This window comes from Mobula birostris, chromosome 3, assembly GCF_030028105.1.
Source record: "Mobula birostris isolate sMobBir1 chromosome 3, sMobBir1.hap1, whole genome shotgun sequence".
Lineage (NCBI taxonomy): Eukaryota > Metazoa > Chordata > Chondrichthyes > Myliobatiformes > Myliobatidae > Mobula > Mobula birostris.
Genome location: NC_092372.1, coordinates 136,370,600 through 136,395,962, shown reverse-complemented (window position 1 = coordinate 136,395,962; position 25,363 = coordinate 136,370,600).

The following is a 25,363-nucleotide window of genomic DNA, read 5'->3' as shown; positions in this document are numbered from 1 at the left end:
TTTGCTTGGATTAATATGAAATTCTCACCCCACAGTTTCATAGTTAGAATGTTCATTTTGTCATACAGATCAGCTAGGTATGCCACATTTCCACGTATAAGTTCAATCTTGTTTCCCAATCTTGTCAACTTTGAACAAACCTTCAACCACAGTGTCAAAAAGATCAAAGAAACATTTTAAGCAGCAGCATTTTGACAGCCAATGCACTTCAGCGTGAAGAAGCAAGCATTCAAACTCCTCATTGTCATGTTGGCGTTACTGGCGAAATATTCTGTTATTTAATAAGTGAACTTTAATTTTGTTGACAGCAGATATTACAAGAGCCGTGCTTGAAAAAATGTCACTGGCTGAGGTTTTTGGCTGCGAGATGTTGATAATGAATTACACAATGGATTGCAAACAGACTTGGAATTTCTTTTTACATAAATGCCACCAAACCAGCATGGCAACCTGTCATATAAGGTACTCCATCTGTTACACAAATCATATTGATAATCGGAATACTTTTATCCTCAATATACATTGTTGAGCTTGTGATATAGATTGCTTCTCCATTGATATTTGTTTTTAACTTTTTACAATAGAGAATCTCTTTGAACACTTCAAGAGGAATCCTTGGGTTGGCAAGTTCACTGATTCACTCTATTTCACTGTTTGGTTCTGGCCAGTGCTGTATCATTGCGTGATCTGTTTCCTGTAGATCTGTAGAGACAGTTGAAAGGGTGTACTTGCCTTAGTAACTGTTAAGTTGCGTGAATTCATTCCATGCTGTGAGACAAGGAAACTGTGGGCACCCTGGTGCTAATTTGAGGTGCACAGTCAGGGTAAAATGTCACAGTCTTTTTGCCAGGGCAGGGAGAAAGTGGAAGGAATAGGTTTAAAGTGAAAGAGGAAAGATTTAAAAGGGACCCGAGCTGCAACATTTTCACACAGAGGATGGTAGGTATGTGGAATGAACTGAGAAAGGACATTACAGATGTAAGTACAATGGATATGAAAGATTTAGAGAGATATGGGCCAAACACCAGCAATCAAGACTAGATCAGGTAGACAACTTGGTTGGTACGGACAAGTTGGGCTACAGGGCCTTTTACCATGATGTACGAGGGGTGATTGATAAGTTTGTGGCCTAGGGTAGAAGGAGTCAATTTTAGAAAACTTAGCACATTTATTTTTTAACACGTCCCCTCCTACATATGCACACTTAGTCCAGCGTTGTGGACATACTGATCCCTTATTTGTAGAAGTCGGCATCTTGGACCTCCAGAAAGTGATAAGTTCATGGCCTAAGGTAGAAGGAGATGAGTTATTAACTTCAAGCTTTCTGCATAATCACTCAAAGAGTTGAACTGCACGTGCATGTAATGAGAGCTGTATAACTCATCTCCTTCCACCTTAGGCCATGAACTTATCAATCACCCCTGCAGTGGACCTATTCTGGAGGTCCAAGACACTGACTTCTTCAAAGAAGGGACCCATATGCTCCATGACTGCTGGACTAAATGTGTAAATGTAGGAGGGGACTAGGTTGAAAAATAAATGTGTTAAGTTTAATAAAATTGACTCCTTCTACCTTAGGCCACAAACTTATCAATCACCCCTCATAATTAATATTTTAATTATAGGTTCACAGACAAATTTTCCTGACTTAATCCAAAATTTTCTCTGCAGAAGATGAAATAAAGTACCTTATTACATTTGATAGAAATTATATTTCAAACATTAGTTACCATTTAGTACAAAAGAGGAACAACTAGGTAGTATTGATGGGTTCAGGAACTATTCAGGAATCTGAGGACAGAGGGTAAGAAGCCCATTCCTAAAGTGTTGAGTATTGTCTCCAGGCTCCTGCACCTCATCCCTAGTGGTAGTAATGAGAAGAGGGCAGGTCCCATATAACAAGGTTTCGTACAAGCTGGGGTCTGATCAGCCCCGGCTGGGTCACCTGGAGGAGGTTGTATGATGTTGAAAGACCAGAAACACCCAATGATTCCAGGAACATCACTGAAGATGTGTCCAGAAGCATCAATAGATGTATGTACACAGTTAAGGCACCACCTTTTGAAGATGTCCTTAATGGTGGGGAGGCTTCTGCCTGTGATGGATCTGGTTGAGTCTACAACCCTCTGCGACCTCTTTTGACTCAGTCTATTAAGCCCCCATACCAGGCAGTGATACAACCTGAGAGAATGTCTCCACTGTATATCCATCGAATTTAACTGGAGTCCTTGGTGATATACCAAATCTCCTAAAACTTGTAATGAAGTATATTTGTTGGTAATGATACTAAATTTTCCATTTTCACCCCTTTTAAATGCATAATTTTCCTTTTACTTGCCTGCACAGGATAGAAATAAGTTGCAGGGAGTTGTGAACTTAGTCATCTCCATCATGGGTACTAGGCTCCTTAGTGTCTTAGGCTCCTTCAAGGATCAATGCCTCAAAAAGGGGGCATGCATCATTAAGAAACCCCAGCACCCAGGTCATGCCTTGTTCTCATTGTTATCATTGAGAAATATGAAGGCACACACTCAACATTACAAGAATAGCTTCTTCCTTTCTGTCATCAGGTTCTGAATGGTCATTGAACCCACAAACGCTACCTCACTACTTTTTATTATTTCTATTTTTGCACTACTTATTTAATTTAACTATTTTTTACTTTAATTCAAATTTTTTCTATTATTATGTACTGCTTTGTACTGCTGTATCAAAGACAACAAATTTCACTACACATGCCAGTTTTTTTTTGTAGCGTGTTGCACCAGACAGTCAGCCATTCTTTTCTGGTGCGTGGAGTCAGGCTTGGTCTCCTTTTGGATTAACTGGGGCATGATATAAACGTTCCTGAATCGACCCTTTTTTTAAATAACAGGGCCGAGTGGCTAGCTCGATGCTCAACCTGGCATAGATGGAAATCATGCTCGGGGGGAGGCCCGACTTGGATTCGAATTCGGGAAACCTTTGCCCTGGATTCTGGTGCTGATGCCATTGCGCCACCAGCCGGCTACACACACCAGTGATATTAAACCAAATTCTGATACACATAATTTTCCTTTTACTTTTCCTGTTGGAATGCCCTTAGTGTCTGCTAACAAAATATCTTCATTGACCTGCTCTTTCCTTCATTAGGTTTGCCAGCACTAAAGTATTATGACTCCCCCCCCCCCGCAACCCACCCGCTCAATACTATCCTTATATTCTTTAATTTCTTCTGCCTTCCATTCTATAATTGACCCACCCATTGGTTCTTCCTTGCATCATTCCCATTTCCCTGCCTCTGCTCTTGCTTAATCTGTTACTTTCCTCCATCTTGAAAAAAGGTCAAGGATTTCAAAAGTTAATTTTGTTTTTCTCTCCATATATATTGCATCATCAGTTGAATATGTCTAGTTTTTTTATTTTAAAATTTCTAGTACTCAGAGTATTCTTCTTTTTGCTTTTGAAATCTGGCAAACCTGGCTACAGTTTCTAATGATCTTCGCAAAGTTTTGTTCAGCTTCTTGATGTTTGCAATTTCATTTTACTGATTAGTTCTAAACAACTAAAGAATCTTCATGACAATTTTCATTTCTAATCAGAGCAGACCCTTTATGCGGGATGATTACTCTATATAATCTGCTTTTTTAAAAAATTGATTTTTTTTTTATTTCCTGAGGTCAATGGCATAGAGGAATCATTAGTTAGTAGTTAAGACAGCAGATTTTTCCTCTTCACACAGGCTTTTGGATCTTTTTATAAGTTTAGGTGAGTAATGAACATGGGAAGTTATTGAACCAATGCAACAGTAGCTGATTAAGGACCAAGAGCACTGGAGTTAAACATCACGTGTGATGGTAGTTTTGACAGCATTAATGGAAAATTGGTTCCTCCATCATCTGTTTTGTGGCTGAATAACGTAAACTGGGAACCCCAATTCTCCCAGTGGAGAATTTATAGTACATCTTGGTGGAAAACCAACCTCAAAATATACAGCAAGTTAAAGGCAAATTGCAAGTGCCAAGGAAAGAATCAGTTTTACCAAAAAGAACCAGTGACCATTTTTATCTTTACATGGATTTAATTCTTTTTCCATAGTTATAGAATTATATTTAAACATCTCATATTTACAGGTTTCCTTTGTGAGTTGAATATGAATTATAATTCTATTTAATTGCATTACTTTCTCAAATTATGAAGAATATGTTCAAGGTTATAATCTTCTACATTGTCAGCCAAGCCTTTCATCTATTCAAGTATTAACTTCATTAGGAAATTAGATATTTCATTGAATTGTCAAATTTATTGAAAATTCAGAAATTCAAAATAACAAAATGTCCATGAAGTTATATTTTTAATTCTACACAGAATTGCTGCCATTTACCTGTATAATGAAGCCACACACATCTCCTCCCTATTACTAAAAGGCACCCAAACAGCACTGCACACTACAAAGTCTATTTTTCTTGGAGAATCCTGTTTCTATTTTCTTTAAAAATCTATAATTTGCAAAGGGAACATTGAAAACAAGATAATCAGACATATTTGAATTAAAATTTGAATTAATTTTTCATTACTAATTCAGTTTTATATGTATTAAGTACACTTATATGTTATAAAGTTCATTTTTACTGGAAGATGACTTGAAGAACGTCACCGCAAGATGATATAAGTCCAGGGCTGCCAGAGACCAGGGGTTGCAGAGACCCATTAAAGCAAATCCTGGCAACTTACTAATGATTTTGAAATGGGTCTGAATGATTAGGATTGAGGTTAATGGATACATGAGACATGGGAAAAGACGGAATATCTTTATAGATAGAGAAGAAGCTTTCATATGGAAGGTGCTGTAGTTCAAATTAAAATGTTTTAAAGTCAGAACATGATTTTGAACGTTAATCCTTTTCTAACAACAAGGCTGCAATTTCCTATGGAACGAGAAAATCCCAAGTTTCCAATCCTTGAGTAAGGAGCTGGTAAATATATTCAGAAGGGGATCTGCAATCATTTACTCTTGATATTATGGTCTTATGGTCTTACGTTCTCTCAGTCCTGTTGTTTAATTATAATCATTATAATTACACAGTGATTTAAGTAAATAGCAATTTAATTTGTTTCTGAGAGGGAAAAGCTAATCTTGACTTCAACTTTTGAGCCCCTGGCAATAAATATAGGTTTAACATTTTTTGAATAACAAAGAATTTGATTCTACTTTTAGCTGTTTCAAACTTCTGCCCTCAATACAGATTATCATAAAATTCCTAAGATTATTTTTGCATTTAGAAGCTTTACAGAATTTTTTCCCATAATGAAGTAAGTTGTGTGTTTTAATTTCTTTGAAATTCTTTGAGTTTATGAAGCTAAATTTTGGAAAGTGTTTTACATTTCAAACAGTGGACTGAAAGATAAAACTATTGAGTTAGTTCATGTGCTCCCGAGGGAATCTGTGCTGCTCAGTCTTACTTAAAGAATGATGACAGATTGCAAGTGAATCTCCACTGAGGGGCAACTTGTATATTGAGGTGGCATCAACAAAGTAGAGTAAGAAATGAACTTTAGATGGGGCAGTGAATCAGTTTAAGGTGGTGCTGGAGTAGTGGGTAGAGAGGTATTTTCTTGAGCAGGAAAAAAAAATCATTTTGAAAACTTGTACTTACCAGTTTTTGAGCTCCATACAATAGTCCCTTTGAGAATCAATGGTTAGTCTGTTCTATGCTATGAACCAATGGGTGGGGATATATTCTGTCCATTATTACGCATTGTAAATCATATTAACTGCAATGTATTTCACAGAATCTTTATAAAGGAGCAAACATGGATCATGAGTATACTCTGTTCATTCACTTCTAGGAAGAAGTCAGACTGGCAACCGCCATGGGCATGAGAAATAAGTAACACATTGCTGTTTTCACTGTGCTATCCCTCTGTTCCTACCCAAAAAACATAGATGAAAATTGGCCCTTTTATCTGGGTAAACAGAAAAGAATAATTGGCAGGAAATGATTATTATCTGTGTAAATGCCAAGGGAAAAGTATGATCTTGAGTCTGGTTCAGTTCATTGCCAATTGTGTGAATGGTTGCTTATTAGATCAACCTCCCTTATTCTTTAAGTATTTTGTAATATTGCATTTCTATCCCATAGACATGTTCTCTAGAAACATTTTAGATTCATAATTAATATCATCAGTTCACTGAAACTTTCCCTGAATAAAACAAAATTGGAATTTCAAAATATTTAAGTTTTGTTACAAAAAGTTTTGTAATCCATCAATAACTGGTATTTCCTGGAATGTACGTCATCAAACTATACAGTCAATACATGGCATGAATAATAAACAAAATATAATTCTTTAGGTATATGACGCATTAAAAGTAAGAGCTGACTTTGCAGTCACGTATCTTGCGTGACGAAATGATGAACTCTGGAGGCAGACCTATTTAAAACTCAACTATATAATTAGGTTGTGATTATTCTAATTATTCAAAAATTCAAAGATTCGAAGTATATTTATTATCAAAGTATGTATGGAGTACACAATCGTGAGATTCATCTTCTACATAGACAGCCACAAAACAAAGAAAACCAAAGAAGACCGTAGAACCCAATCAAAGAAAAACATCAAACCCTCCACCCACACAAAAGAAATCATGGAAATAAAATCTTCAGATCAGCTCAATTCATTACTTGCAGGCCGTCCTGATCAAGATAGTCCAAAATCGCAAGAAGTAAAAGGAGTGACCAGAAACCAGAAACACATCATTACGTGAATCATAGAGACCAATGTACAAACCATGTCAATTAAATCTTGCCAAAGTCCCAGAAATCCAGCACCGTCCCTCAACAGCATCGAGGGAGAGAGACCATTCCAACACAGGGACCTTCCTTTGAGAGCAGCAAGTGAGAGGGGGAGAGACAACTTCCTCTGTTAGAAGAGCGGGAGGCTGCTAGATGGCGCCTTATGCACCTGCTTCAATGATTTCAATCTTTCTTGGCATTTTAATTGGTGATATCAGTGAGAAATGGAATCAATCATGGCCTTGAGGCTACCCACTTCGCTCAAAGACTCATGGAACCCTCTTGGGGACATTAAGGCGCCAGATTGCTCCATCAGCCCGAAAAAAAACCATGAAAATTTAGATCACAGGCTCCAACAGTCGTAGAACTACAAATGAAAGAGAAAGAAGCCATGAAAGACGTGAAAGAAGTAGTTTCATGAACCATTAGAAGGATGTCATTCTTGGTCACGTTGTTCACTGCCATCATTATATGATTAAAAACAATATTACTGGTTGGCAGGTTAAGTTGGCCACTGAAAATTGCCGCTGTTGTACAGGTGAATGGTAGAATCCAAGGAGACTTGGAATATGTAAAGAATATAATGGGAATGGTGTGGGAATCGTATGGACAGATGCTTGATGGTTCGAGGCCAAAGAGCCCATTTTGTGCTGTCTGACTCTATAATTCTAAGGCAGTGATATTTAATCAACTGTTTCTTTTTCACTTAGAAAAAATACATAGGTAGTTTTTTTCAGATGCTTGTCATCTAATAGAAACACCAAGTATTGTTTTGAACAACTGAGTTACCAATTAATCAGAAAATTGAGACGATTGTAAATGACTAATGTGGAAGTTTAATAAAGTATTTGCTAAAATATTAAATGCATTTTCCTGGAGTTGTAGCTTGAAGAATTTGGAATGTACTGTGAAAGTACTCCACAGGTCAAAGTCAAGGTTATTGTCATATGCGCTTGTATGTACAGATACAATGAAAAACTTACTTGCTGCAGCATCACAGGCACAAATCATTTTATGAATAGCATTCACAAGAAAAAGATAAATTATACAAATTATATAGTTTGATAAGAAAAAACATGATTAGAATAAAAAATGCAAGGTTTATTTTAATGCATGTTTATCAAAGTTGCTAAACTGCAGTAATTAGGGTTGTTGCCAGTTGATTCAAGAACTGAATGGTTGAAGGGAAGGAGTTGAACCTGGTTGTGTGGGATTTCAGGTTTCTGTACCTCCTGTGTGGTGGTAGCTGTGAAAAGACACATGGGGATCTTTGATGAAAGATATTGTCTCCTTGAGACAGTGCCTTCTGCAGATACTACCAGTGGTGGGGAGTCATTGAATCTTCTTATATGTCCTAATTAAAATAACTGATATTGGCATCAATTATATATCGGAATCCATGAAATAAGTTTCAATATTATTTAATGACATTTCAAATACACGTGTAAAGGAGAATGAAATAATTGTTAGTCCCGATCTGATACAGCACGAAGAAAACAATAAGTTATAGAACACAATAATAAATATATAAGATAGTTTATATACTTAGATTGATCGTATATCTATAAAGCGACACTAGGTACAGAAGCTTCTGTATATAAGGTGACTCTGACAGGAAATAATAAAGTAGTGGTATTTGGGAGTGTGCTGGGGGGTTAGTGGGTGAAGGTGTTGATCAGACTTTCTGGTTGGGGAAAGTAACTATTTCAAAGTTTGGTGGTCCTGATATTCATGCTACATAGCCTCCTCCCTGATAGGCGTGGGACAAATGTCATGAAGGGTGGGTGACCGGCCCTTCATGATGTTGCTGGACCTTTCCCGGCACGCTTCGTATATATGCCCCTGATGGTGGGTAGGTTGGAATTAATATTCTAAAAGCAACTAACTGACTGACACACCACCAGGTTCAGGAACAACTACTACAATTCAGACTTCTGGTTCTTGAACGAAAGGGGAAAACTTCACTCAACTTTACCTGCCCCATCATTGAAATGTTCCCACAACCAATGGGCTCACTTTCAAGGACTCGTCATCTATTATTCTCAATATTTATGGCTTATTTATTTATTAGTATTATTTCTTTCTTTTTGTACTTGCACAGTTTGTTGTCTTCTACACTGTGGTTGAATACCCTAGCTGGGTGGTCTTTCATTGATTCTGTCATGGTTATTATTCGATAGATTTATTGAGTATTTCCATAGGAAAATGAATCTCAGGGTTGTATATGGTGACATATATGCTCTTTGATAATAAAATTTACTTTGAATTTTGAACTTATTTATTGCATATACAGTACATATTTTGTTTTCTGTTGTTGACAAAGGCTACTTTCGGACTCCACAAATTCCATGAAATACATTCAGGAATGTTGTCTACCAAGACACAAAGACAACATTGGCTGTAGCTTTCCTAAAGAAATTGTCAGCTCAAGTGGAAAGCCGATGTTAGTGAAGGAAGATGTGGTAGAGTTAAACTGCGGTGAATTGTTTGACCAAGAATGTTTAAAGGAAAATTTCATCTGATTGCCCGTTTCACTAGGCTGTCAATTACAAAAGCCTGAATCAGGCGTTTGTGAGTTAGGACCTGAAGCAAGCAAAAGGATTTTTTGGGATTTATGAGAATTAGGAGAAACGGATTTTGCTTGGCACAATTTAAAAGGTTACCATATCATTGAATGAAGCTTTTGCACATTCTACACTAATCTTCAAAAATTGAAGGGTGAGATAGCTGTGCTTCAAAACTAAATGTCAGAAATTAGCAGGTCAACTACTCATTTCACCTATTCCCCCCACCAAAACCTAGCTTGTCAATTTCACTGAAGTCAATTGGCATCCATTAACCAACAGGTATTTTGTCCCATTTATAAATGTTTGCAAGTTTACATCTGAACTCTTGCCCAATCCAGTGAAATACATCTCCAGGAAAAAAAATTGTAATCTCACTTCAGAACAGTTGTTAGGTGAAGTATATTTTGCAATCCAAATGAGCTGCTCTTTTAAGGTAGGAATTAAGGAGTAATGTTATGCAGAAGAATCGAAGTTTTTGATTTAATATTTGATCCAAGGTTAATATTTGTTCGATTCTTTAGGCATTGTGCTTTTACAACAATTATTCCTTTATGCAGTTACAAAAATAATTCATTGAAAGTGTTAATGTGATAAACTGAATGTTGTCTTAACCTGCTTAAAGTAAAAACAATAAGTATTGCAACATTAGTGTTGGAAAATCAAGTCATTATAGTTTGGAAAGCTTACTATGACAGGTTTAATGTGCTGATTTTGTTTTAGCTTACTTTCTGAAGCTTAATCATTCCTTTTCTACCAAAATCAGAACATAAAATTTAATATGCAACAATGTCTAACTAAACAAAACCTGAGTATTAAAGCACAACAAAAGAGAATTGCATTTATTTAAATGTGATATTTTCAGATTGCTTGTACAATCTGACTATATATTCTTCTAGATTTTTTGAAACTAATGCCAAGTATTCACATATTCACATTGAACACCATAGTGCAGTGGTCCCCAACCAACGGGCCACAAAGCATGTGCTACCGGGCCATGAGGAAACGATATGATTTGGCGATATGAAACAATATGAGTCAGCTGCACTTTTCCTCATTCCCTGTCACGCACTGTTGAACTTGAAATAACCTATCAAATCATACCAAATAACACATAAAACCTAAAATAACACTAACATATAGTAAAAGCAGGAATGATATGATAAATACACAGCATATATAAACTAGAAATAATGTACGTACAGTGTAGCTTCACTTAATAGAATCGGGAAGATTAAGCCAAAACCAATTTGTAGAAAAAAAATCGGCATGTACAGGCATGCGCACGTCATGTATGCGTACGTCACGCATCCACACACAGGTGCTTACGCAAGGCTTCATGGTCATGGTAGTCTTTCTCAGGGTAAACACAAGTGTCCCATATTTGACTGCTATTTTTGTCTCTTATTTGGGGGTGAGAAAGTTAGCAACCCTAATTGAACACCCTCCCACCCCCCATTGGCCGGTCTGCAAGAATATTGTCAATATTAAAGCTGTCCGCGTACAGCAAAGGTTGGGGACCCCTGCCATAGTAAGTGTACTGGATCAATGTGTTATTCTTCCATTTGTCCTTTTTGCAAGCAGTGAAGACAGATGACCTTCTAGTCACAGAATTCAGCACTTCATAACATATTTCTCAATACATGAATGCCTTGGAGCTAATTTATATAGATAACATATGACAAGGAAATAAAGAACAAGTTGATGAAAGATACTGGACTAGAAACAAAATTAATAGCTGGAAAGGCAATCTCTCCATGGAGGAGTCTTCCATTTTAAATGTGCATGCCAACAAACCATATATGAAGGGTATTATTTGTGTGAAGATTCAAATGATTATGTTTGCAATTGTAAGTGATGTGTTGAAAATTTTGCACAGACAGTATGCCGACTGAGATATTTTCATGAAAGCAGATAACCGATTATCAGATGTGCTTGTGGAGACACAGTTCAGCAAAATATTCTAACACATTCAAGGACATATTTACATACAGAAAAGATCACTGAGCTGCCATAAATTTACAAATGAGAATTAACATACAGGTAATTGAAAATTCAAACTGAGAAACCTTGGTGAAATATAGACAGGCAATTCATCTTTGGAATAAAGATGTGCAGGAATAACAAATAGTTTAGACTTCAGGAATGGGATAGTCAAAGTCAAGTTTATTGTCCTATGCTGTAGCACATGTATTTGCAGGTACTTAATTATAGCCTGTGGCACTTAGAAATTGAAAACCCTCCATTTCTCATGGTGTTCAGGGCTTCCTTCCTTTTGTCAGTAGCTTCCTCTTGGTTTTCATTATTGTGGTCATGCAAGTCCCGGGTGGAGACTGAGGAATACTTTCGCAATCAGATGTAGAAGGAATCTTCATTGCGGTTTCCATAACAATTTTCTTTTACCAGTCAGGGTTGTTAACCCTGAGCTGAACCCCTGAATGTGGAGGACTGGCGGGCCTCTCTTCTACCCTTTGACCTATTTGGCATGGGTGACCCTACCAAGAGCCAAAACATAAAGCCGTGAATCTAGCCAACATAGCTCTCTGGGTCACCAAAGCAGGCAAGCCTCAAAACCATGACAAGGTCATGGTCCTCTTGGAGGACATGTACTTGCAGCAGCATACAAGCAAGCAAGAAAAATGAATTAAATTTGATTTATACACTATTTTCACAGGAAGACACAATTGTTTATTATAGTAAAAGTGATCATAGTATTCCTAAACTGCAGTGATTAGTGTTTTGCTGGTTGTTTCAGGAACTAAATGGTTAAAGGAAAGCAGTTGTTCTTGAATTTAATGGTGTGGGACTCCAGTCTTCTGCATTTGCTGTCTGGTGGTAGCTGCAGAAAGTTGGAATGGCCGAGATGGTGTGGAACTTTAACGACAAATGTCTTCTAGAGGCAACAGCACCTACAAGTACTACCAAAGGTGCGGAGAGATGTGCCTGTGATGCATTGGGATGAGGCCACTACTCTCTGCAGATTCTTACATTCCTGTGCATTGATTGCCATAGCAGACCATGATGCAGCCATTCAGAATATTTTCAGCAATGCACTGCAGAAGATTGTCATTTTCTAAGTGCTGTATAACTGAAATACCCTGGTAAGTCTAGGAAAGACAACCTCCAACCCCACCAAACTTGTGAGATTGAAGCCGGCTTGATCCCACCCCAAACCTAGATTTGTGAGGATGCTGTGTCATTTGCTACCCTGTTATAAATTAATGCTACTAAATAACAAACAGTACACTGTATACGATTAAAGGAATTATATTTATGAATCCTAACTGAAGGGTTAGTAAAGAACAACAAAAAGAAAAATGCCCATTCTAATTAAACAGTCAAAAGTGCACACGTTGGAGCTCATCTTGAACTTCTCTGTCACTCACGTGCTGGGCCCTCGGTCAACATGAAAGCACGCACCAGCTTCCGAATGTTGCTCACAATCCATCTGAACAAACAGGTCTCCCGCTGGTTCTCCCCAGCATTTTCTCTCTCCATCTTCTCTCGAACAAAAAAAGAACCCCAAGCCCAACTTTATTGTCCCTCACCAAGAAAACCTCCCACTAATTGGATGGCACACATTCCACATCATCCCTTATCTTCAACGATAACCCAAAAAGGTTGAAAGCAGAACAGCAGCTCTTACAGAGCTGCTAAATGAAATACTTACAGCATAACAGTAAAGATGTGAAACAGAGCATTACATAACCTTATTCTAATTTGTTGGAATTTCTCTTCCACTGATCTTAGGCTAACTGGTCTATACTTCTTTGCTTTCTCTCTTTTTTTCTTAAGTAATGAGTTGCATTTGTGACCTTCTAATCTATGAGAAATGTTCTGGAATCATTGGATATATGTAGAAAGCATGACAAAAAATGCACTATCGATGCTTTTTCAAAAATGGTGGAAGCACATGTGAATAAATATCTGTAAATTGAAGTTCATGAATGTCAAAGTTAGCTGATGTGAGTCCATTTGTGGATAGACCTAAATGTATTTTGCATTTAATCACTCAGTCTGTTATCGAGGTCATATACATTCGGTGATTGTATGTTTGTTGTCTTCTACTGCAATACTCCATCCCCTTCAAGGATGCTCTTCTGCACACCACTGTTGGAACACATAGTTATTTGGGGTACTGTTGCCTTTGGCCAGCACCTACAATCAGTCAAAGTCACTTAGATCCCATTTCTTCACAATTCTGATGTCTGAGCAACAACTGAACCTCTTGACCATGTCTGCATTGAGTTGCTACCACTTGATTGGCTGACTAGATATTTGCATTAATGAGCAGGTGTACAGGTGTATCTAATAAAGTAGCCACTGAGTGCATATAAATTGTAAAGAGTTGAGATCCAACAATAATGCCAATGCACATCACTCATTACACTTTGCCAACAAGAAAAGGGCCTATTTATGTCTACTCTGGCCAATCAATCTTCCATCCAGGTTAGCTTGTCACTCATCTCAGTCCAACAACCTCAAGTGAAGCAAACAGCTCAGAGCAAGTATTCCACAGAACTTGTTAATATGAAAAAAGAAAAGGAGACCCCAAGATGGAAGTAAAGAATAAAGAGCTAGTTTCTGTAGTCTGCTTTACCTTCTGTTTATTAAGGGACTGTTCCAGTCATTTGCATTCAGACAGCCATGTTTGACGCATGGTGACTCCTAAAGAGGTGAATCCCACTTTCATAATTTTTAGAAGGTCAATGCTATTTTCTGGTAGTATACTGTATACTGTGAAAATGCTCAAACATTTTTCTGCCCACTTGCCACTTTACCCGTGTTTTACCACTCACTCCATGATTTTCTAATCATTTAGCTATCATGCACAGTTTTCGGAACAGCACCAGTCGTTTGGTATTGGTATTGATTTTATTATTGTCTCATGTACCGAGATACACTGAAAAACTTGTCTTGCATAGTGCTTAATTTATTTATTTCATTTAGAGTTACAAGATGGAACAGGCCCTTCTGGCCCAATGGACTTTGCCATCCAGCAACCCACCTATTTAGCATTAGCCTAATCATACGACAATTTAAAATGACTAGTTAACCTACTAACCAGTACATCTTTGATCTGTAGGAGGAAACACACACAGTCATGGAGAGTACATTTAAAATATTGACTCCAAACTCCAATGCCCTTAGCTGTAATAGAGGTGTGTTAACCGCTACACTACCACGGTGCTCCCATCTGTTCATACAGAATCAACCATTACACAGTGTATTGAAGTAGAAGAAGGTAAGAATATTGACAATGCAAAATAAAGTGTAACAGCTACAGAGAAAGTACGGTGCAGGTAAATAATAAAGTGCAAGGTTGGAGTAAATTAGAATGTGCAATCAGGAGTTCATCTTAGCATATTAGGAGCCTTATAATAGCCTTTTTATAGTGAAGCAGATGCTCTCCTTGAGTCTGGTGGTCGTTTTTTCAAACTTTTCTATCTTCTGCCCAATGGGAGAGGGGAAAAGAGAAGATATCCAGGGTGGGTGAGTCCTTTTTCTGCTGGCTACTTTACTGAGATCACGAGAAGTAAAGACAGAGTCCTCTGAAGGCCCAGTTTGTCCATTCCATTCAATGTTCTGTGAGGATCAGTAGAAAAAAAAACTGATACCTATTCTGTGCAGCCCTGAATGCAGATCTGTAAAAGAATCAATCCAGGAACATAACTTGGAACAGTTGTGTGCCTTTTGGATCTTTACCTGTGAGGCAGTGTAGGCCAATCGGTTGGGTGAAGGTGAAACTCACTAAAATAAAGACTTGCCTCCCTTAAGGAGCAGAACAAACATTAACACGTCATATACAGAATAGTTTAGGAGTCAGAGAATCAACTGCTCTTAATCTGATACTGCTGAGACTAGAAGGCTTGGGATAGGGTGACAGGATGGGTCTGTTTTCCCTGGAGGGTACTGTAGTGTATTTAATATTTCAGTAATAGTTGAGTAGTATTGTAAATATATTTGTTCGATTAAGCATTATCTAATGAATAATTCAGTCAATTCACCTTGCAGCCAGCAGGGTGAGTATCAGTGCATTATGGATGCAGAATCAAAAAGGGTAGCAAATACAATACTCAAAGTATTATATCTCAATGCACGGTGTATAAGAAATAAGGTGGACGATCTTGTTGAACTTTTATAGATCGTCGGGTTTGATGTTGTGGCCATCGCTGAATCATGGCTGAAGGATGGTTGTAGTTGGGAGCTGAATGTCCAAGGTTACAAATTGTGTCAGAGGGTTAGGAAGGTAAGCTGGGGGGGGTGGCGTGGCTTTTCTGGTAAAGAATGGCATCAAATGATTAGAAAGGATCAAAAGATGTTGAATCCTTGTGGGTTGAGTTTAGAAACTACAAGGGTAAAAGGACCCTGATAGCAGTTATATACAGACGTTCAAACAGTAGCTGTGATGTAGTTTACAGAATACAATGGGAAATAGAAAAGGCATGTCCAAAGGGCAATGTTATAATAGTCATGGGAGAGTTCAACATTCAGGTAGATTGTGAAAGTCAGATTAGTCATGGATCTCAAGAGAGTGAATTTGTTCAATGCCTGTGAGATGGCTTTTCAGAGCAGCTTGTCATTGAGCCTGCTGGGGGATCAGCTATACTGGATTGGGTGTTGTGTAATGAACTGGGCAATTAGGAAGCTTAAGGTAAAGCAACCATTAGGAGGCCATGATCACAATATGATTAAGTTCAACTTGAAATTTGGTAGGAAGAAAGTAAAGTCTGAGATAGCAGCATTTCATTGGAGTAAAGGAAATTTCAGTGATATGAAGGAGGAGTTGGCCAGAGTAAATTGGATGGAGATGCTGGCAGGGATGACAGCAGAGCAACAATAGCTTGAGTTCTGGGGAAATGAGGAAGGTGGAGGATAGATGTATTTAAAAACAAAGAAATATTCAAATGGTAAAATAGTACAACAATGGCTGACAAGAGAAGTCAAGATAATGTAAAAGAGAGGGCATACAACAAAGCAAAAATTAGCAGGAAGGTAGAAGACTGGGAAGCTTTTAAAAACCTACAGAAAACAACTAAAAGAATCATTCAGGGGGAAAAGATGAAATACAAAAGCAAGCTAACAAACAATATCAAGATGGATAGAAAAAACTTTTCCACGTATATAAAAAATAAAAGAGAGATGAGAATGGATAGAGGACCACTAGAAAATGAGACTGGAGGAATAATACTGGGGACAAGGAGAAAGCAGATTAACTAAATGAGTATTTTTCATCAGTCTTCACTGTGGAAACAATAGCAGTGAGCCAGCTGTTGAATGGAATGAGGGAAGAGAAGTGAGTGCAATTACTATTACAAAGGAGAAGGTGCTCAAAAAGCTGAAAGACCTAAAGGTGCATAAGTCTCTCGGCAGATTAACTGCGCCCTAGGGTCCTGAAAGAGGTAGTGGTAGAGATTGTGGAGGCATTAGTAATGATCTTTCAAGAATCATTGGACTTTGGCATGGCTCTGGAGGACTGGAAAATTGCAAATGTCACTCCACACTTTAAGAAAGAGGGGAGGCAGCAGAAGGGCAATTATAGACAAGTTAGCGGGACTTCAGTGGTTGAGAACATATTGGAGTCAGTTGTTAAAGATGAAGTATGGAGTATGTGGTGACACAGGACAAAATAGGACAAAGTCAGCATGGTTTCCTTGAGGGAAAATCTTGCCTGACGATCCTGTTGGAATCCTTTGAGGAGATTACGTGTAGGATAAATAAAGGGGATGCAGTGGATATTGTATACTTGGATTTTCATAAGGCCTTTTACAAGGTGCTACTTACCATGTTAAGAGCCCATGGTATTACAAGAAAGTTACTGGTATGGCTAGAGCATTGGCTGATTGGTAGGAGGCAGTGAGCGGGAATAAAATGATCCTTTTCTAATTAGCTTCCAGTGATTAGTGGTGTTGCACAGGGGTCAGTATTGGGACCTTTTCTTTTTATGTTGTATATAAATGACTCAGATGATGGAAATGATGGCATTGTTACCAAGTCTGCAGGTAATACGAAGATTGGTGGAAGGGCAGGTAGTGTTGAGGAAGCAAGTAGGCTGCAGAAGGACATAGACAGATTAGGAGAATGGGCAAAAAAGTGGCAAATGAAATACAATTTTGGAAAATACGTTCATGCCCTTTGGTAGAGGAAATAAATGTACAGACTATTTTCTAAACAGGAAGAAAATCCAAAAATCTGAGATGCAAAGGGACTTGGGAGTCTTTGTGCAGAACACTGTAACGGCTAACTTGCAGGTTGAGTCAGTGTTGAGGAAGGTATTTGCCATGTTAGCATTCATTTCAAAACATCTGCAATATAAGAGCAGGGATGTGATGCTAAGGTTTTATAAGACACTGGTGAGGCCTCATCTTGAGTATTGTGGTAAGTTTTGGTCTCCTTATCTAAGAAAAGATGTGCTGGCATTGGAGAGTGTTCAGAGGAGGTTCACAAGAATGATTCTGGTAATGAAAGGGTTATCATATGAGGAACGTTTGATGGCTCCGGGCATGTACTTGCTGGAATTTAGAAGAATGAGGAAGGATCTCATTGAAACCTTTTGAATGTTGAAAGGTCTAGACAGAATAGATGTGGAAAGGACATTTCCCATGGTGAGGGAGCCTACAATAGGGTGCAGCCTCAGGATAGAAGGAAGTCCTTTTAAAACAGAGATGTAGAGAAATTTCTTTTCCAAAGGGTGGTGAATTTGTGGCATTTGTTACCACAGGCAGCTATGGAAGCCCAATTGTTGGGTGTATTTAAGGCGGAGATTGATAGGATCTTGACTGGCCACGGCATCAAAGGTTATGGGGAGAAGGCTGGGGAGTGGGGTTGCGGAAGAAAAAAAGGATCAGCCATGATTGAATGGTGGAGCAGACTTGATGGGTCAAATGGCCTAATTCTGCTCCTAGGTCTTATGGTCTTATGGGCCTATTAAATGTAAAAAGTATGTGAATGGTATACGTTAGAATGGCATGTCATACGTAAGCGCATCTCTCTGTCGGCAAGTATACCTAGCTCCCATGTTTTTCTTTCGATTCGCTTCCCGAGTTATAAATCATATCAGAGGCAACAAGGAAGTTTTAAAATGAACTTGGGATGACCACCTACTTGTTGAAGTGCAGCATGGTTTTCTTCAGAAGGGCAGAGAGACATTCGTGTTAACTGAAAGCACAGCACCTTTTTCTTTGGAAGGGGAGAGAGATAGTTGAGTTTAAAAAAGTGCAGCACATTTTTCTTCAGAAGGGGAGAGAGATGTTTGAGTTTAAATCAAGGCTGAAAACCAACAAAATTAAAGAGTAATGTGAATGGCCACAGGTTTATAAACAGTAATAATAATAAAAGGCAGAAATGGCAGGCTATATAGGAAAGATAGACGCATTGATTGCACAACAAACAACTGAGTAATGTACACTGAACAACTTGAGCAATACTTTGAAGCAAATTGAGTTGCTGATAAGAAATAAGTGGCAGTGTTGCTGAGTGTAATAATTGGAAAAGCAGACAGTTTATTTAGAAGTTTGACTGCTTCAACCAAACCAGCCGAAATGAGTGTTGCTGATATCATGAACATAATACAGGAACATTTAAAACCAAAACCATTGTTGATGGCAGAATGCTTTAGTTTTCATAAGAGGAATCAAAAGGAAGTGGAGTCCATTTTAGCTTAAGTAGTTGAATTGAAGAAATTGTCTGAGCATTGTTAGTCCTGTGTTGGATTTAATAATGCACTGAAAGATTGTTTGGTTAGTGGATTCTTACAAGAAAGCATTCAAAAATGGTTCCTAACTGAATCACTTATCAATGGAAACATCAGCCAATGAATTGCAGTCAGGAACAAAAGTGAGCATGAACAAAATTGCAATGTCTAAACAGAAAGATGCCTGGCCAAACAATTTGTGTTAACTTTGTGGCAGGGGCTCACATACACTAGACCAATGCAGGTTTAAAGGCAAAACTTGCAGAAAATTCAACAAAGCAGCAAACACACAAATCCAAGAAGTAGTGGATGCATTAGTGATAATTTTTCAAAACTCGTTAGATTCTGGACTAGTTCCTGAGGATTGGAGGGTGGCTAATGTAACCCCACTTTTTAAAAAAGGAGGGAGAGAGAAACCGGGGAATTATAGACCGGTTAGCCTAATGTCGGTGGTGGGGAAACTGCTGGAGTCAGTTATCAAAGATGTGATAACAGCACATTTGGAAAGCGGTGAAATCATCGGACAAAGTCAGCATGGATTTGTGAAAGGAAAATCATGTCTGACGAATCTCATAGAATTTTTTGAGGATGTAACTAGTAGAGTGGATAGGGGAGAGCCAGTGGATGTGGTATATTTGGATTTTCAAAAGGCTTTTGACAAGGTCCCACACAGGAGATTAGTGTGGAAAATTAAAGCACACGGTATTGGGGGTAAGGTATTGATGTGGATAGAGAATTGGTTAGCGACAGGAAGCAAAGAGTGGGAATAAACGGGACCTTTTCAGAATGGCAGGCGGTGACTAGTGGGGTACCGCAAGGCTGAATGCTGGGACCCCAGTTGTTTACAATATATACTAATGACTTGGATGAGGGAATTAAATACAGCATCTCCAAGTTTGCGGATGACACGAAGCTAGGTGGCAGTGTTAGCTGTGAGGAGGATGCTAAGAGGATGCAGGGTGACTTGGATAGGTTGGGTGAGTGGGCAAATTCATGGCAGATGCAATTTAATGTGGATAAATATGAAGTTATCCACTTTGGTGGCAAAAATAGGAAAACAGATTATTATCTGAATAGTGGCCGATTAGGAAAAGGGGAGGCGCAACGAGACCTGGGTGTCATTATACACCAGTCATTGAAAGTGGGCATGCAGGTACAGCAGGCGGTGAAAAAGGCGAATGGTATGCTGGCATTTATAGCGAGAGGATTCGAGTACAGGAGCAGGGAGGTACTACTGCAGTTGTACAAGGCCTTGGTGAGACCACACCTGGAGTATTGTGTGCAGTTTTGGTCCCCTAACCTGAGGAAAGACATCCTTGCCATAGAGGGAGTACAAAGAAGGTTCAACAGATTGATTCCTGGGATGGCAAGACTTTCATATGAAGAAAGACTGGATGAACTGGGCTTGTACTCGTTGGAATTTAGAAGATTGAGGGGGGATCTGATTGAAACATATAAAATCCTAAAGGGATTGGACAGACTAGATGCAGGAAGATTGTTCCCGATGTTGGGGAAGTCCAGAACGAGGGGTCACAGTTTGAGGATAAAGGGGAAACCTTTTAGGACCGAGATTAGGAAAAACTTCTTCACACAGAGAGTGGTGAATCTGTGGAATTCTCTGCCACAGGAAACAGTTGAGGCCAGTTCATTGGCTATATTTAAGAGGGAGTTAGATATGGCCCTTGTGGCTACGGGGATCAGGGTGTATGGAGGGAAGGCTGGGGCAGGGTTCTGAGTTGGATGATCAGCCATGATCATAATAAATGGCGGTGCAGGCTCGAAGGGCCAAGTGGCCTACTCCTGCACCTATTTTCTATGTTTCTATGTTTCTATATGTCAGACAGATAAAATTAAGAGAAGAGAAAATGATAAAAAGCCAAGTTCTAATTTAAAAAAATCTAATCTTCATGCTGTTGATGAAAAATCTGATAATGATGAGGATGACACAGGATTGGGTAGCTTTGAGATTTAAATGTGAAAATTAATTAGGAACAAGCAACATGGCTTAAATCAGAAGTGAATGGCAAATTAATTAAAATGGAATTGGAAACTGTTTCAGTCATTACACATGTAACCCTTTCACTGCAGGCTCATAATGAGTTAAGTATTGCTGTAAATTCAAGCTAACTCACCAACACATGGGAATAAAGATAAAAGAGGTCATTTCCTGTAAATAAGCATGTCTGGGGAAAATGCAATTCAGGTAAACACAAACATAAAAGTTTTGAATGTCACTTCCAAGGGAGAATGAAGGCAATTACCGTATTAACACTGACACACCCATGCAAATATACCATTTGCTAGGAAACAATAATTTAACTTACACCAGTATAAACTTAGATCAAATCTGTATTGACAAAATTTTTGAAACTATAATAAACCCCATAATACTATATAATACAAAATAAAGAAAAGGCCATATATATGCCTGTGTGTGTGTGTATCTATATATATATATATGTCTGTATTGTGTACATAATTGTTGGAGATCTTTGTTATTTTACTTCATTTATTTACGATCCTGAATTGGCTTTGCACTGAGGAACCTGTCCTAGGAAACAAATATTCATGCACCATCAAAGGAAGAAAACCTCAAATTTCTTCAATGTCATGTTCTAACAAGCTAACTAAAAGTTATCTGCGCATTCTCTGTGAGACCATTGTCTGCATGAGGAATGACGATTCTCTCACAGCAGTATCTGTGCTTCCAAATGGGTTCTGTGTGGGCTTCATTATGGTCTTCTCTCATGTTTGTTGTCCATTTCCATTCTCCTTCTTTGATCCGCACTCTCTAGAATATGGCTTTCATCGATCTTCTCATGCTTTCTCTTGAAAAAGAAAACATTAAACCAAAATCATATTGGCTAATACAGCAAGCCTAACTTGATCAACTGAATTATTATTTTAAACAACAAAAAAAAATACCCAATTGTATAATGTAATTAAAGGAATATTTTGATAACATTTGTAGAAATCAACAGCATAACTGTAATAATAAAATAATGCATGACCTCAAACTATGGTATTACATACAAAATGAGTTTGAACAGCATTTCAAAGATACTAAACTGAAGCCTGCAGATATCCAGCTAAGGGATTTTGCTGGATAAAAGATAACTCCTTTGGGAATGGCATTTGTAACAGCGAGATACAACAACCAACAAGCCGCAATGTTTGTTGTATGAACTTTTCTGTAGAAAAACGCAGGAGGGCTGAGATTGGCTGAGACAACTACAACTTGATCGGAGATCTATCCACCATTTGCATGCCACATCCCCTGAAATAGAGACAATGGAATATGAATAAGAAAATTACTGGATGATGCCACAGTAGTATTCAAGGATGGCATGGGAAAACACAAATATATGAAGGGTAAAATAGTGCTAAAAGAAATTGCCTCACTCAAATTTTACAAAATCCATCCGAACCCTTATAGCATCTGCAAAAAAGTAGCCAGTGAGCTAGATCGCATGGAGGCAGAAAGAATTCTTTCCTAGATTGTGTGGAGCCCATGGGCAACTGGTCCCAGTAACCCAGAAGGATAGGTCTGTCAGGATTAGTACTGATTTTAAGATCACCATCAAACTAGTACTGAAAGTAGATCAATACACTCTGACCAGGATAGAGGAGATCTTTGCAAATCTTTTTAGACAGAACCACTTCAGTAAAGTGGACTTAGTTGAGGCCTACCTACAGATGAGATGGAAGAAAAGTCCAAAGTGTCTCTCACCATAAACACTCACAAAAAGCTTTATCACTATTTTTCAGTTGGCTTATTTTTGGTGTAGCATCTGCAACTGTACTCTGGCAGAAGACTATGGACCAGATGCTGCAAGGCTGCCCGTCACATAGTGTTGACTGAATTATATCTTTGTTACTGGAAAGGATGACAAAATCTCAAGACAGTGCTAAAAACATTAGAAGATTATGGGCTCAGAGCACAAAGTAACAGGAGTGAATTCTTTAAATCAAACATCATTTCCTGTAGTCATAATTTTGAACCTCAAAGATTTATATGAGTGTTCTGCAAAAATTCAAGCAGTGTGAATGCCCCAAGGCCAAAGGACATGTCACAGGCACGATCCTCTTTAGGATTTGTCAATTAATATAACAGGTTCCTGCCAAACCTGGCTACTGTGCTGCACCCCTTGAACTCATTCCTACAGATCAAGAAGAAATGGTAATGGACAAAGCAGTGTGAAGAGGCTTTCCAAAAAGTAAAGGAGATGGTGAAGCTTGCTGTGACTCCTTGCATTATAGTACAGGTGCAGTCATGTTACCTGTAATGAATGATGGAAGTTAATGCCTCATAACCTTTGCACTGCGATCCCTTATTGCTGCACAGAAAAATTATGCACAGATTGACAGGGAGCCCTTAAGTCTAGTTTGGGGTTTAAGACATTTCAATCAGTTCCAGTATGGGAGAGAGTTTACCTTCATTACAGATCGTAAACTACTGGCGCCATTTTAAATCCACAGAAGGGCGTTCCATGAACAGTAGCAGCATGAGTGCAGAGGAGGGCTCTGTTTTTTGGAGGACACAATTACAAGATCGATTTCAATGTAATCATAGAAATGCTAATGCATTGTCCCGCTTAGTCTTGGAAAAGGAAATACCTGAAATTTTTTAAAAAGAGGGCACTCTTCTTGACATATTCTCCCAAATGCAAATCAGAAGTCTCCCTATTACCACAGAAATGATCCAAAGGGAAACCAGAAAAGACTATCGCAGGTCCACATGGCAACCCGAAGTGGCTGGAATATGCAGCAGAAATTCCAGTTCCTCCATTTTTACAGGATGAATTTCCCTTGATAGGGGTCACCTTCGGTGGATATTGAGAGCTGTTGCACCATCCAAGCTGAGAACTGAAGTGTTGGAGAAGCTACGTGCCAGTCATGCATGGTCAAAATGAAAACATTGGCTCAAAGCTTTGTCTGGTGGCGTTACATAAATCAACAGTTCAACATGCACAGTTCAGGATGCCAATATGTCCAGAAGATGCCAAAGGCAGCTACTCTACATCCATGGGAATGATTTGCATTGCCCTGGCAGAGGATTCATATGGACTTGTACATTCGAGGGCACAAGTATCTTGGTTATAGTGGATGCAGTTATAAAGTGGTCAACAGTGTTCCTACTAGCCTCCTTACAGCCTTACTGTTGAGACGTTGAAAAACCTCTGCTAAAGGACTGGTGTTCCAGAAGACATTGTCAGTGACAATGGACCACTGTTTTTTGTGGAACAGTTTCAGTCTTTCCTGAAAATGAATGGACTAAGACATATTACATCTGCACCATACCACCCAGCTACAAATGGCTCAGTGAAAAGGTTTGTCAAGAGTCTAAAGACACACTGCGAGCAATTTCAGCAGAAAACACTATACCGACACTGAATCAGAAGCTTGCCAATTTCCTTCTTACATATCATAATGCAGCACACTCCACAGCCAACAACTCACTAGCTATTCTCTTCCTGGGTTATCCCTTTGCTCATGCTCAGATCTCCTCAAACCCAATCTCAGAAACAGTGTGCAGGACAAACAGCTGAGACAAACTGAGTGCTCGTCAAAGAAGGAGATTCGATGTGTCACTCCTGGGCAAGTATTTCTTGTGAGGAACTACAGAGGTGATCAAAAGTGGGTGCTCGGAAAGCTTAAGGACAGAATTGGACCACTCTTCTACACAGTGGAGACTGTATTTGATGTCATCTGGAGATGGCACATTGAACAATTGAGGACAGCAGAGTCAATTGTAAGAGAAGAAAGTTGTCCAGAGCTGTCAGAACCATTTCCTGCAGTCCCAGAGTCAACTCCTACAACCACCACGGAGGAGGCTGAGAATCTGAGATTGTTTCACATCCGCATCTCTCCTGCCAAGCATTGTGATCCTCAATGTCAGGATAGATGTTTTCCCACAAGAGTAAGAGATTCTCCACAGCAATTAAAACTGTAGGCCTGAATAGTTCAATTCAAAATTTACTATGCTGTAGCTGGCTAAACAGTAGATATATTATATAGTATACTGTGTATAAAAGAGCAATATGTTACATATATAAGTTGAGATGCACCTATATTGAGTCGGAGTTCACCCAAGTGGGGGGGAGTGTTGTCTATTTAATATTTCAGACATATGGATAGAAAAGGTTTGGAGGGACATGGTGAGCCCCAACTCACTCAAACTTTCCTCATAAGGCATGCTCTCTAATCCCTGGTAAGATTACTCTGCACTCTCTCTAAAGCTTCCACACCTTTCCTATAATGAGGCAACCAGAACTGAACCCAATATTCCAAGTGTGATCTAACTAGAGCAGGGGTTCCCAACCTTTTTA